Source organism: Sinohyriopsis cumingii, chromosome 5 (assembly GCF_028554795.1).
Source record: "Sinohyriopsis cumingii isolate HCF-2022 chromosome 5, ASM2855479v2, whole genome shotgun sequence".
NCBI lineage: Eukaryota > Metazoa > Mollusca > Bivalvia > Unionida > Unionidae > Sinohyriopsis > Sinohyriopsis cumingii.
Window position 1 is genome coordinate 42,058,214 of NC_142965.1, and position 13,612 is coordinate 42,071,825.

At 33.6% G+C, this 13,612-nt stretch overlaps 1 long non-coding RNA gene across 1 annotated transcript; it reads left to right on the forward strand.

Annotated features, from left to right (window-relative positions):
• The first annotated feature begins 3,884 nt into the window (after window positions 1-3,884).
• Window positions 3,885-11,745, forward strand: LOC149799024 (uncharacterized). The gene is made up of 2 exons (XR_016420860.1): window positions 3,885-4,165; window positions 11,116-11,745. It is a non-coding gene; the product is annotated as an uncharacterized LOC149799024 (long non-coding RNA).
• The last annotated feature ends 1,867 nt before the right edge of the window (window positions 11,746-13,612 follow it).

Genomic DNA, 13,612 nt, shown 5'->3' on the forward strand with positions numbered 1-13,612 from the left:
TATTTCATCGCGTGACATAAGTAGCAGAAACGCCCAGAACACCATCATCAATGAAGCATTTTTTCACGAATATGTAGATAAACATTGATTTGGAATACAATTACCTACTAAAACTAGCTGCGGTTGAAGCTTGTGTCGCACACGTTTAATCTTAATCACACGAATTACCAGTATAGTTTTTAGTCCAAAATAGAAAGGAAAAAGAAGTGTTGTAATTGTATTTATATTAAAACATATAGGCTTTTATTATTCATGAAATGTAAATCAATTTGGGATCAAAATTGATTCAAAAATATATTTGTATCTACTAATCTTATAGATGAGTTATTTTAATTTAATATGTACTCTTTGTGGAATCTATCGACGGTGCACAATTTGAACGATGTGTAATTGACATCACCATAGTAATCAAACAACTCTTCTCTGAACGCGGAGATGTGCTCAAACGTCGTTTAAGGTTTCCACTTTGTAAACCTATCATAATGTGCTTAAACGTCGTTTAAAGTTTCCACTTTGTAAAGCTATCATTATGTGCTCAAACGTAGTTTAAAGTTTCCACTTTGTAAACCTATCATTATGTGCTCAAACGTCGTTTAAAGTTTCCACTTTGTAAACCTATCATAATGTGCTTAAACGTCGTTTAAAGTTTCCACTTTGTAAACCTATCATTATGTGCTCAAACGTCGTTTAAAGTTTCCACTTTGTAAACCTATCATAATGTGCTCAAACGTCGTTTAAAGTTTCCACTTAGTAAACCATCATAATGTGTTCAAACGTCGTTTAAAGTTTCCACTTTGTAAACCTATCATAATCTGCTCAAACGTCGCTTAAAGTTTAAAACCTATCATAATGTGCTCAAACGTCGTTTAAAGTTTCCACTCAGCAGACAATCATTTGAAGTTGTATATTATGGTGAGGATATTTCAATTGTTTTCGCTTTTGATTTTTTGCCGTTTGAATGTTAGATTAGTATTCACACTGCACCATTTTACTTTAACCCATGGTTTCGTTCTGGGATGTGAGAAGAAATAATTATTCACCATGCAACAGTGTTGGATGGCATATTCCAGCCGGAGGATTAGAACTTTTTGCCATTGAGATGTATATATATATATATATATATATATATATATATATATATATATATATATATATATATATATATATATATATATATAGTGTGTTTAACATTTGGTCCATAGCTGTAAATTCTCTATAAAGAAAAAACTACAAATAGGTTGTTTACTAGTTTTAAACTCAGCCTTGATGTTGAACCTGTTTACAAGTTTGGGGTAATTTTCTGATTGAACGGTTGAGCATTGCGACAAAGGTCAGGTGAGATGTATTTCAACATAAGTCATGTGGATGAATTACGACACAGAGTTGTAATAGAGTCGTGGAAATATAATAGAGAACTGAGCAATCATTATTATGCCTATCCCATTATTATTCTTGTCTTAATATCAGTCTGGAGAGGTATTTAACGTTGTGTGTAGGTTTAATTTGAGGGGAATAATTTATTGAAATTATTTATTGGAATTACAAAGTGCTCATATGACTGTGTTGTCTAACTACTATTTTCAGATTATTATGAAATCATTCAAAGGAGTTCTACACAATGACCTTGTGATATATCAAAACTGTTGGCACTTCACCACATTGAAGGATATTATTAATAAATCAGTGATTTCAAGACCTTGAAGTCATGAAGAACGCTTATATTCTTTTTTGACTTGTGATAAAACGTTTAGGTTTATTTTGGATATGATGCACAATAACGAAATGTCCTTTTGAAATTTAATTTTATGACTTAGAGAAATAAATTATTTGATAAGTTTTACATGATATGTTGGTTTTGCTTTTTTCTGTTACTTAGTTTAAGACTATGGAGTAGTAATGGTCAGGAACTCTGCAAAGTCTCGTGTCTGGGGCAAAATTCTGAACATAGTTTGGAATGTTCCTATCCTAAACTGATCCACAGGAATAATTATTGATTTTTACACAATCAAAATTTGTACATTCTTTAAAAATCACATATATCGAATTCACCCCTGCTTCTCAAAAACGTTTTGCGTAAACCAGTGATGTCAAAATTAGAATAGTATTCCATGAAACTAAGAGAATTTATATATTTGGCAACTTTTCAATATTCTATGATAAAAAAAAATTACATTTCTCAATAAATCCGATTTGTCGTCATCTGAGAATGATGGGCTTCAGCTTTTCTCTTATGCAGTTGACTCACTCTAGTTCCCAATGGGTTGACTGGTTCCAATCCAATCAAGACAATATAGTCTTTATCCGGTTTGATACAAATAACTTACACTGTTATGACTCTAAAATCTAATGCAATGTGTCTGTTCATGCTTAACATGGTTTTAACGATATTTTCCATGGACATGCATATTTAACAGAAAAGAATAGAACAAAACTGTATTTAAAATATCGTATTCAGGCCATACACGTATGCTATACTACAGCTGTATTAAATTTACTAGTCAAGAACAATCAAGGTTACACTAAACAAGAAGTCGTCATTGTGTAAAATAAGATGCAGAGAGGATATTCCTCACCCCAGATTAAAATCAAAGGTGATCTAATTCTGTTTCGATCTATAGAAAATAAAATCACATCTATCTATTGAACAGTTAATTTCATATCCACATGTACTGAACAGGTAATCCTATGTCTTTTTCCAGTTAACGAATTTCAAGCAAGTAATTTGCATAACGATAAACAAATGATATAGTCAATTAAAATAAAAACATTGCAGTATTCTTAAATATACCATTTGTTTAATTAGTCATGAAACTGTTACTATTAATGGTATTGACGTGTCATTTAAGTATTTATCTCTCCTTATTACACAACTTTACATCAGTTTTTATTTGGCTGGTGGTTACATTTTAAAAACAATATTTTCTTTGAGCATCATATAGCCATGATAGTGCTGATGTGCCATTAACCGTTAAGATGCACACGTCTAATTACCTACCGACTTATTGATTGATTGATGGATGGATGGATGAACCTCTTGAACAGTTGGTTTAAGCTTTCAAGTAATCTTTCCTTAGTTTTTTTTTTTACCTTCTCTTTTTAGAGAAAGGAATTCACCGAAAGTAACTATATCCATATTTGCGTGCTGTATTGTGTATATCTCGATCTGAAATGATCGTTCAGTCCAGTATGTTCCTAACACTCTCCAGTCTAAGTAAACAAGACACCGACAGGGTGGAGGAAAATACAAAAAAAAAGTCTTCGTATGATCTGAGGTATCATGAAGACACGTTGAAAATTATATTTAAAATGAATCATTTAAAATATCAACGTGTTCTTTATTTAAGCATTTTTTCCCCACTAGTAATTGCAAGATTGTCACTCAAGCGTTCTTAGTTAAACAGGAAATGTTTACTTACAAATATAAGGGCTAGGTCGCATACAACACAAATACAGTATAGCGAAATAACCTTTGCTTGTACTGGTTTCGATTGACATTCCCAACAGAAAATTCCAAGCTTGCTTATCAGAACTCATTGATGTAAGCATCTCCATCTCGAACTTTACCAAGGTAGAACTCCCGTATGCAAATTTTGGAACTAATTTAAATATATGTTCAATACATGTCAAGTGCGAGAAACATTAGGGTCAGGCAATTGTGGCTCGTTAATATCATCTGTTCTTGAATAGGTAATCGAAGAACAAATTTCAAATTTCATAATCAACAGGATTTTGTAAATCATTAATATGCTTTTACAATTCAAACAATCATGTCATTTAATGACATTAATTGTTTTGCTGACGTAAAATTTACCATCTCCAAATGGGTGAATCCTTATATATATGTATTCAAAACATGAACATTACACTTGCGTGCGTAGCTTGTCGCCCACAGATCAATTGCCGTACTAGGCAGAATTTACGATTATTATAATTGACAAGCAAGAGACACAGAGGGTTTGAAGGTAACAATTGTGACGAAGCCTTAAGCTTGTCACGGAATTGATCTCAGCGTGATTGGCAGTCTGTTTAACAAGTTCCAGTGCAATTCATACAGAACGACAGTTCCTTTAGACTCCGAATATATACACGTGCATCTCGAAGAGTAAGCATATATTTCGTTGAGAGGAAGGATCTGGTAACAGGCAAACTTTTCTTTACAAACATGGTGAGTAGTTCAGAATAATTCCTGACTTCTATGAATTTAGCAATGTTTTGTTATATTAAGGAAATTATGTTGAAAAGCACCACTTTGACCAAATACCACATTTTTATATCCGAATTATTGTGTAAAAATTAGAAAACAACTTGAAAATGTATTTTAACGTATTATTTTGTATGTTCTCCAGAATAGTGCAGATGTTTTGTACCATTTCGCTGTAGTGAAAGGATGTATCATTGATTGACTAATAAAAACAGTACACTGATCTCTTTCTCAAGCAAATGGAATCAGCACGTTTTTCTTTTCTCTATTGAAAAGCGTTATCTGAACCAAGATTTCTTGTTAGGAACCACAGCTCCAAATTTCAGAAGTATTTGGATAATTGTTGTCTCAACTGGAAACTATTTTAATATGTTTTTGTTTTGAACACGGTCTAGTAAAATTCTCAGACTATTATTAATCTAAAAGCTTTTATCATGGGTTTTAGCCAGACCACATTTTGATAGAAGACTCACGTTTTAACGCGGCTCCTGCATACATCGCGAAGTCAGATGCATTTAGCAAGGTCTACCGCGAAAGAAGAGTTTTGCTCATGTTACAGAAGGCTATGCGATCCCATAATGTAACCCGTGTTATTAACACTTCCATCATGAACTCGTCCGTCAATATACACTCCTTTCAAAATATTTCTGAAAATGTTGGTTAAACTTTGTGCGAATATTTCATTGAACAAGATATATATATATATATATATATATATATATATATATATATATATATATATATATATATATATATATATATATATATATATATAAGTGTATCCAAGGTAGCCTCCAAAGAAACATTGTTGTTTCCCGAGTAAATATGTCCAATATCTATGTATGACTTCTTTGTAAGTGCGGCTCAGCCTATCCTGATCAAACTTGACAGACACGTCATCAAGAGTTGTGCTACTATACTCTTGAGCCGAATGGCATAACAAGCAATGGCTTTACTACTATATGATCCAACCGTAAGTCTATTTTGACATTTTATTCAAAATGGCTAACTTTAATAAAGCGTGGTATAAAGTTTATTTAGATATGCTGAGATAAAATTGTGTCGGAGGTGTCCTACTAAGCAGCCGTTGGTCTTTTGTAGTGACAAGGTGCGCCTCTTTAGAGTTGTTAGATTAGTTCTGCAAACTGCTGAGCCAATTTTAGCCAAGTTACGTGGACATGTTAATAAGGGCATGTTCTATTGTTTGGCTTCTATAGAAGTCATGTGTTCGGTACTTTAGACATCTATTGCAATTTGGGAAACGGCACAGAAACGGTTCGCAACGCATACGGCACTTAAGCAGACAAAAGCGTTACAAAGATGAAATGTTTCCATTATCAAGCCATTTGGAACTGTGTGCAAAAGGTACAAAACAACAAGAATTTCGATTGTAGTAAAAACGTTGAAATGTAAACGATTAGTGACAGCAGAAAAGAGCAAATAAAGAAAGAAACGGTCGGATATCGGTAATAAACCGTATAGAAGCAATTTAAAAAATAAATGGTGCCATGCAATATAATACTTGCTACTTGAAAAGGTAGCAAAAGTCAGGAAATTCATTTCCAACATTTCCTTTCTGATTCTTCTCCAGAATTTGTGAGCCAGGTTTGATAAAAAAAAAATTGGAAAGATTATCAATTAAGACATACTGTGTCATAAATGAGTATCTATCTCATTAATGTTTTGTTTTTCGTAAAACCAAGCATAAAATCTAATTTGGATCTTCTGTCTAAAATATCTGATCCATTTTAATGAGCATTTGCTAAAAATAATTCTGCACACATATTTGTATTCTAAGCATGTTGACATAATGCCGATACGGAATCCAGTATAAAAAAGTTGCGATAAAAGGAAACAAAAGATTTGTTTTTAAAAGCCCATTCAGTTTTGAGGTAACATGACAGGAAGGGTCGTTTTGAGGGAACATGACAGGAAGGATCGTTTTGAGGGAACATGACAGGAAAGATCGCACAGTAATGTCCTTCAGATTTTATGCAAATAATACTGGTATGCTGTCTAATGTAGTGGTTCTTGCTAGAAATATAAAAGAAAATGTTTGAAGGACTTATTACTCAAAATTGCTTTTCCAATCGACAAAACGTGCCTGGATAAATTCAGAGAAAGCCCTAAGGGGCATTCCAATTATTTTGCATTCCATTGTGCGTTTGTCTCCTTCTGTCGAAGACAAGCGAAATACAAATTGCGTAACTATATTTCTTTTCCGACAACATTGATGTATAATGTGTCTTGCATGTGCGAATATGTGATTCGTATTTCCAATCTGGTGTCTTTACAACGGTGTTTTTCTCTCAAAGAGTGGTTCAGTTTCTGTAACTGCTTATATCTGATGACTCCTTCAATGTTAGTCACATTTTAGTTAGTGAATATGCAGGACTTTGTGCTGCGGAAGTTCAATCGACGAATAGGGCCAAGTCTCTCAACAAAGAATAATTTTATCCTTGAAAACATGCGAAAAAATAAAATGCCATATCTTTTTAAAGATCACTGACGACAACAAAAATTAAAATAAATAGGTACATTATTTTCTCTTTCAGCCATTCTTTAATGTGATACAGCCTATACTTTGTTTTCAGTTAGGCATCCCAAATGCAAAACATAACTTTCGTTTTATGTCTCGTCATGACATTAATGAGAATGTGTTAATATATGCTTTATTGCTGAACATAATACACACTGCATTCACACTCAGTTGACGTTATCAATTTTTGTCAACGTTAGTAATTTTTGTGACTTTCTTTTATTTATTTTAATTTCTTCATTGAAAAGGAAACAAAGCCACTTCTTAGATTACATCTACAAAAACTAAGTTATTGTCGCAATATCAGCGAAATTCGAAGGCGTTTACGTCATCCTTTCAAGTACTCTAAAATGTTTAGCATTTCTGTTAATTATTGCCTAGCATATATCCTGGCTTCATTCTTACAGAATCGTTTCTGTTCTTTATTGTTTAGCATATAGCCTGGCTTCATTCTGACGGATTTACATTTCTGTACTTAATTGTCTATCATATAACCTGACTTCATTCTGACGGATTTACATTTCTGTTCTTAATTGTCTAGCAGTCAGTGGTGCTTCATTCTGACGGATACGTTTCTGTTTCGTATTGTTGCATGTGAATTATATTATTATTATTATTATTTTAATATAAGAGTGATTGTAGACAATATGATACTTTTAAGAGGTCGCAATCTACTTCATCTGGAGAGAAATTTCGTGGCATTTTAATTGGAGATGGAGTCGTTAATATGAAGAAAGAACATATAGAAATATTGCCACATGATTAATGATTGCCCATGTGGGAAATCAAGCGGAAATGAAAGTCATTATAACCAGCAAAAATGCAGGCTGTGACGAATTATTATTTAAATGAGATAAATCGGAGAAAGAAAACAATGGCATATGGATTAGGTTACACTTATTCAAGTTATGCAGAGGAAGGTTAATAACAGCCCACAGCATCACGATCGAAAATTTTAAAAAAAATTGACGTAATGAAAGTTTTTATGGATACACATTACAAATTTAATAAAGATTGTTATTACCTGGATTATTGATGATTTATACGCCCCAAGATATTTAGGTTTTGACCTGTGCTTATCAATGGATCGATTGACGTTTGAAAATTACTACATTTTTATGTGACACCATTGTTGTTGCTGTTCTAGTACAGGTTGGCTTTAATGTCATCCTGTAAATTAAAGAAAAATGTAGAATGATGAGAGAAAGAAAAAAAAATGCTTTGATAATTTGATTTAGGACGGATAGCTTAGAATGTGCAACCATTTTTCTTCCTTTCCTATTGTACGTGCAAATTTCATAATGAGCAAGCAAAAAAAAAAAAGGATATTTGGACAATTACTTATAATAACGCCAAGTTGAATGTTATATATTATTATTTTACAGTGCTTCTACGTTTGCGGGAAAATGCGGAGAGAATTGAAAATAAAATTATTTTCAACTTGATTATGACTAATTAGTGTTTCATGTAATTGTTGTCAAGAAAAATAATATACATTTGGCAGGAAATGACACTTCTTGTTTCAAGGAATTAGAGAACAACTTCATTCCGGACATAATTGAGCTCCAAAGAGAAATGATTGTTTAAGATGTCTCTTTGGTTTTAATGTGGTAGTCATTATAAAGACTGTAAAAGTAGCATGAGTACTTGTAACATTAAGTGAATTTAGATAACCAGAATTGCCAGACAGGCGTAAAATGAACACTGTTATTCTCGATCAAGAGACGATTCACTTAGCACACATTTGGGCACTCAATAGATGTCATGCACACTTTTATTAAGAGACAGTATGCGTAACGTGAAAGACAATAATTAAAGCGACTGGGGCATTATTTAAGTAAATAAATTTGGAAATAATGCCGTATACATCCAATGCATTTTTTTTTCTTTTATCATCTAATACATTAGACTTAGATTTGAAAAGAGGAAACAATCCTGAAATGAAGACTAAATGAACGCAATGATAATTTTGTTGTCGTCAAAATTTACTGAGAGATATTGATACATACAACCGAATAGAAATTTCACATGTACAATTATCTATGAAAAGTTGGGTTAGTTACGGAACTTAAATATTACTAGTCAGCGTCACTTAGTATATATAAATTTCTAAAATGCACAATTGGTGCACACACGTATGCGTACACAACAACATTTTTATTATTCAGATTTGATGTAGGTTATATAGTGGGTTTTGCGTGTAAGTGACGTTTACTTTTCAGGTAGAGAAGGTTGTCAGCTTATACTAGTGTAGCGATTTTCTGTGTTAGTCTTTCCGATCTTTTTCTATGATCGCCATTGTTATAAAAAAGTACTCCCCATCATTTATCTATATTTGCTTAAATTCCAATGTTTATCTAACAGTATTCCGCATCTGTAGAATTACACATATTAGAGTCAAGGCGGTTTAAAGAGAGCCACATTCCATTGTCATCATTGTGAAATTCTTTCTAAGCGATGTTCATTCGTTCGTAAGAGACAACTGTTTTCAAAGTCCGTATCAGGGTCTGTGTTGAAAATTTCTTTACGGATGTTGTTTCAATATGGTTTCCAGTTCAGTGTAGAAAATTGTTGATTTGGTCTAATCAATTCTTATAAAGAAGACTTTGTTACCAGATACGTATTATGAATTCAAGATTATGGTGGGGTTTTTTTTAAGACGCTAATAAGGTACCGCTTGATTTAGAGCATCATTTGTGTATTTTTCCGTCAATGGGACGCGTCGACGATATGATTAAACAAAAGATAAAATCGTAGTCTATGTACATATGGACAGGGGCGAAAAAATATTTCAATCGTTGTGTACTTCTGACGTCACTGGCTTTCAAACTTTGCAACCACTGCTGCTGCAGATAATTCCCTCCTACTCATACCTACAAAGTCGTTGGGAAAACTTTGCAAATTTAACCGCCAGGTGCGGCATAATTGTCACGTGGTATTATATCTGTGAGATGACCGCATTCATTTGTATTTGTGCTTGTCTGAGATAAGGTGAGTTAATTTAACAAATTAAGGATGAATATTGCATTAATCAGAGTTAACTATAGTAACTTCAAATTGACGTGCAAGACTACTAACCCCAAATTACCATAAAGTATTATATGCAACCTACAGTTTAATACAAGTAATGTTCGATTTCAAAGTAGCATGTGTACTAATTACTGTTAGGAAATACAAAATCATTATTCCATGGGTTACATACATTTTGTCCGAGAACTACTATGTAAATGACACCTATCGATCGAAATGATGATCTTTCCGTTCTGAGATTATTGTATAGCAATGAATAAATCAGTTCAGTATGATTTGGCTGAAAAATATTAAACAGAATGGCAATAACTTCTGATTTGGATGAGTCTGAAAATAAATTCTTACAGAAAACAGGCCAGTTTTAGTTAGCTGACGTGTGTCGTGTACGGACGTTATATATGTACTCCAACGTCATGCTTGAGGACATTTGTGCTCGCGCATGCGTATGTGTGCTTAAAAAAATAATATTTTCTGTAGATACGTAACTGGTATACTTAGTAAATGATCGTGTAGGAATAAAGATTATGTGGGAATAATAATTATATAGGAATAACAATCATGTAGGAATAGCGATCATGTGGAATAACGATCATGTAGGAATATCGATCATGTGGGAACAAGGATCACACACGGTTTGCAAACGTTGCATGATATTGTACCTATGCTAGATACACGTACATACTCATTTATTAGCAGAGTGTCAAATTATTTGGAGACTGTTAGTAACTTGTATTTACTAGGAGTGTCAGATTATTTGGAGTAAGTTGGTAATTTCTAATTAGTATAATGTCAAATTAAATGTAGTCTGTTGGTAAATTGTTTATAGTTGAGTGTCAATGTATTTGGAGTCTGTTGGTGACTTTCATCTATTAAGAGAGTGTCAAATAGGGTATGCTGGTGAATTATATTTGTAGTTTTATGTACGATATGTAGTAGACGATAACACATGCTAGGGTTTGGTTTGATGTTTTGCGCACAGCTAAACAGTTAAGTTACGTATTTTCATGACAACTAGAGTAAAGTGCCTTGCCCAATGACTCACAACGGTAGACCCGATACTAGGATTCAAACCCGCACTCATTTGGTCGCGAGTCCGGCACGCTAGCCAGTGAACAACCCCACTCAGAGAAATTCCTGTACTGTTGGGTCCATATTTTCAAAGGCATTGTGATTAATTTTCCGCAGTACGTTAGTTTGTTAGATCAATATCATTTTTTTTAATACTAACTGCCCAGAATGGCAGTCAATGTATATCATCTCTCTCTCTCTCTCTCTCTGTCTCTCTCTCTCTCTCTCTCTCTCAAGTTCTATTTGCTAATGCTTACGGATTTGTTTTTCATTACAGAGGGGTCCACTATTACTTGCGGTATTTATTATATTGTTCATGGCGTTTGGTGTGCAGGGAAACCCTTTATTCGTGCCGGGATGTTTGTGGCAGTGTTCCCTTCGCTTCAACAGGTGCTTTAAGGCATGCACGTTCAGGAGTGAAATCAATGAATTTGATGACCCCACTTGTCTCGATAATTGCCTAATCGACTTGGAATCGTGTCACCAGTTCTGTGCAAATTAAATCGATGCTGTTTCTTTGCTGTAGAAAATGGACGTTTGTCATAAATATCCTGCCTTTTTGTCTTTACATCGTAAAATTTGTTTTCTTGATAAGATATAACATGTCACGTGAAAGAAAGAAAAGTGAACTTCATTGTTACCAGAGTTTACAAAATAATTTTTTTAAAAACTAATCATACGTACGTAATATCTGACTGCATGCATGAAATATAGCCAGTTTATGTCTTGTGATGTTCCAAGACATACAATACAACCAATCCTAATTAGTTCCATTACATTTCTTGTGCATTATCTACTATCCGCCATTAATAAGTCATCTTAATTTTTAACATGTACATTATTTCGGAAACCAAATATTTAGTGCCATATAAATCGACGTTGCAATAAATGTTGTTTTTTCTCCTCATTTCTTCATGTGTTCCTTTTGTTTCCTTTCTTTCTTTCTTTTTTCTTTCTTCTTTTTCTTTCTTTCTCCTTTTCTTTCTTTCTTTCTTTCTTTCTTTCTTTCTTTCTTTCTTTCTTTACTTTTAGTTGCTTCTTACCCCACTTTTTATTCTTCAAGCTATCTCTCCAGAAACAAGACACCAAAACAGCATCCTAGATTATCCTTTGCCGATTGCCTGAATGCGGCACTATTTAGGCATGATCTAACTGAAAGAAACTGTAGCAATCTCATACTAAGTACAGATTATTCCGGTGCTGCAAGGGATTTCCATATTCCGTCATCGATTTTTAGTTGCACGGATTTGTGTCAGGAGTATTAAAATAAAGGTAACTTACATTGAAACTGTACATAATGAAATAGATGTGCAACGTCAGTGAATACTGACAATGTTATGGCAGAATCAGACATTCTGATTTAACCTCGTTATCTTCTGTGTATGTATGTATGTATGTATGTATGTACGTACGTACTTATGTATGTATGTATATATGTATGCATGTATGTATGTATGTATGTATGTATGTATGTATGTATGTATGTATGTATGTATGTACGTACGTACTTATGTATGTATGTATATATGTATGCATGTATGTATGTATGTATGTATGTATGTATGTATGTATGTATGTATGTATGTGCGTGCGTGCGTGCGTGCGTAGAAGAACAGCAGCACAATAACATTAAACTATAGCACTAATACTACTACTGCTATTACTGCTACTTGGACCAGGATGACGGAGTGGTTTAAAGACGCTCACCTTTACCAATCTCTGTCATCTCACCTCATGGGTTCAAGTCTCATGCTCAGGAAATCCATGCTTTATATAAACTGATGCTACTGTAAGTGCTTTCCGTGCTAATAGATTTTGGCAATAGACATAAAGACTGCGTTGATATCACGTGCTAATGGATTTTGGCAATTGACATCAAGACTGCGTTAACAGCACGTGCTAATGGATTTTGGCAATTGACATCAAGACTGCGTTAACAGCACGCTAACCTGAGCAAGCAAGAACATCAAAAGATTATTACTTTTGAACATTGTTGTCATTCCAGACTGTCAAACACATGTTATGAATTGGTTACAACACATTTACAGTGTAGCATGCATAAGCATTGGCCAAGGTTGTAATTATTCATAGCGGTAGAAAGTTCGTTCCTTTGATTGATGCTGGACTCAATATCATTTATTCGTTTGATTTGACAGTTAATGCTACAGCCTGAAGGAAATTCAAACATCATTTTTATTTTACAACGACAGCAATATCAGTGTTCAGGTGGGTTATGATAATAATATGTTGTGTGGAACAGATCAACCCTCGTTTTCGTCAAATAGACTCTTTCCTTCACGCATTTACTGTTGTCTTATAGCACTTATAGGCCGTTTCGGACACTGATTTATCTCCCTTGTGAGGAAGCTGTTCTGCACCGACAATCATTTCCGTGTACAATGCAATCAACGATGGCGTTTGTTGATAAAGGAATCTTAGAAATTGATAACACATATAAAGACAATTTTTCACAAGATAGGATGTAATGACAGAAGGCTAAATATAGTGATTAACACAGGCAAGATAGAAGGCTAAATATAGTGATTAACACAGGCAAGATTGAAGGCTAAATATAGTGATTAACACAGGCAAGATTGCTTAAATGTTGTAGAATAATCATCCAAAGGACAAAGTGTTACATTTTATGGGTATTCATTTGGCAGAATATTTTTTAAAAAATTCCCTGGTAAACTGTACATAACTCTCTTGCAATTTAGGATGTCAAACCATAAATTACTTGGTGAAACTCGACAATGGAATAAATTCCGTATGAA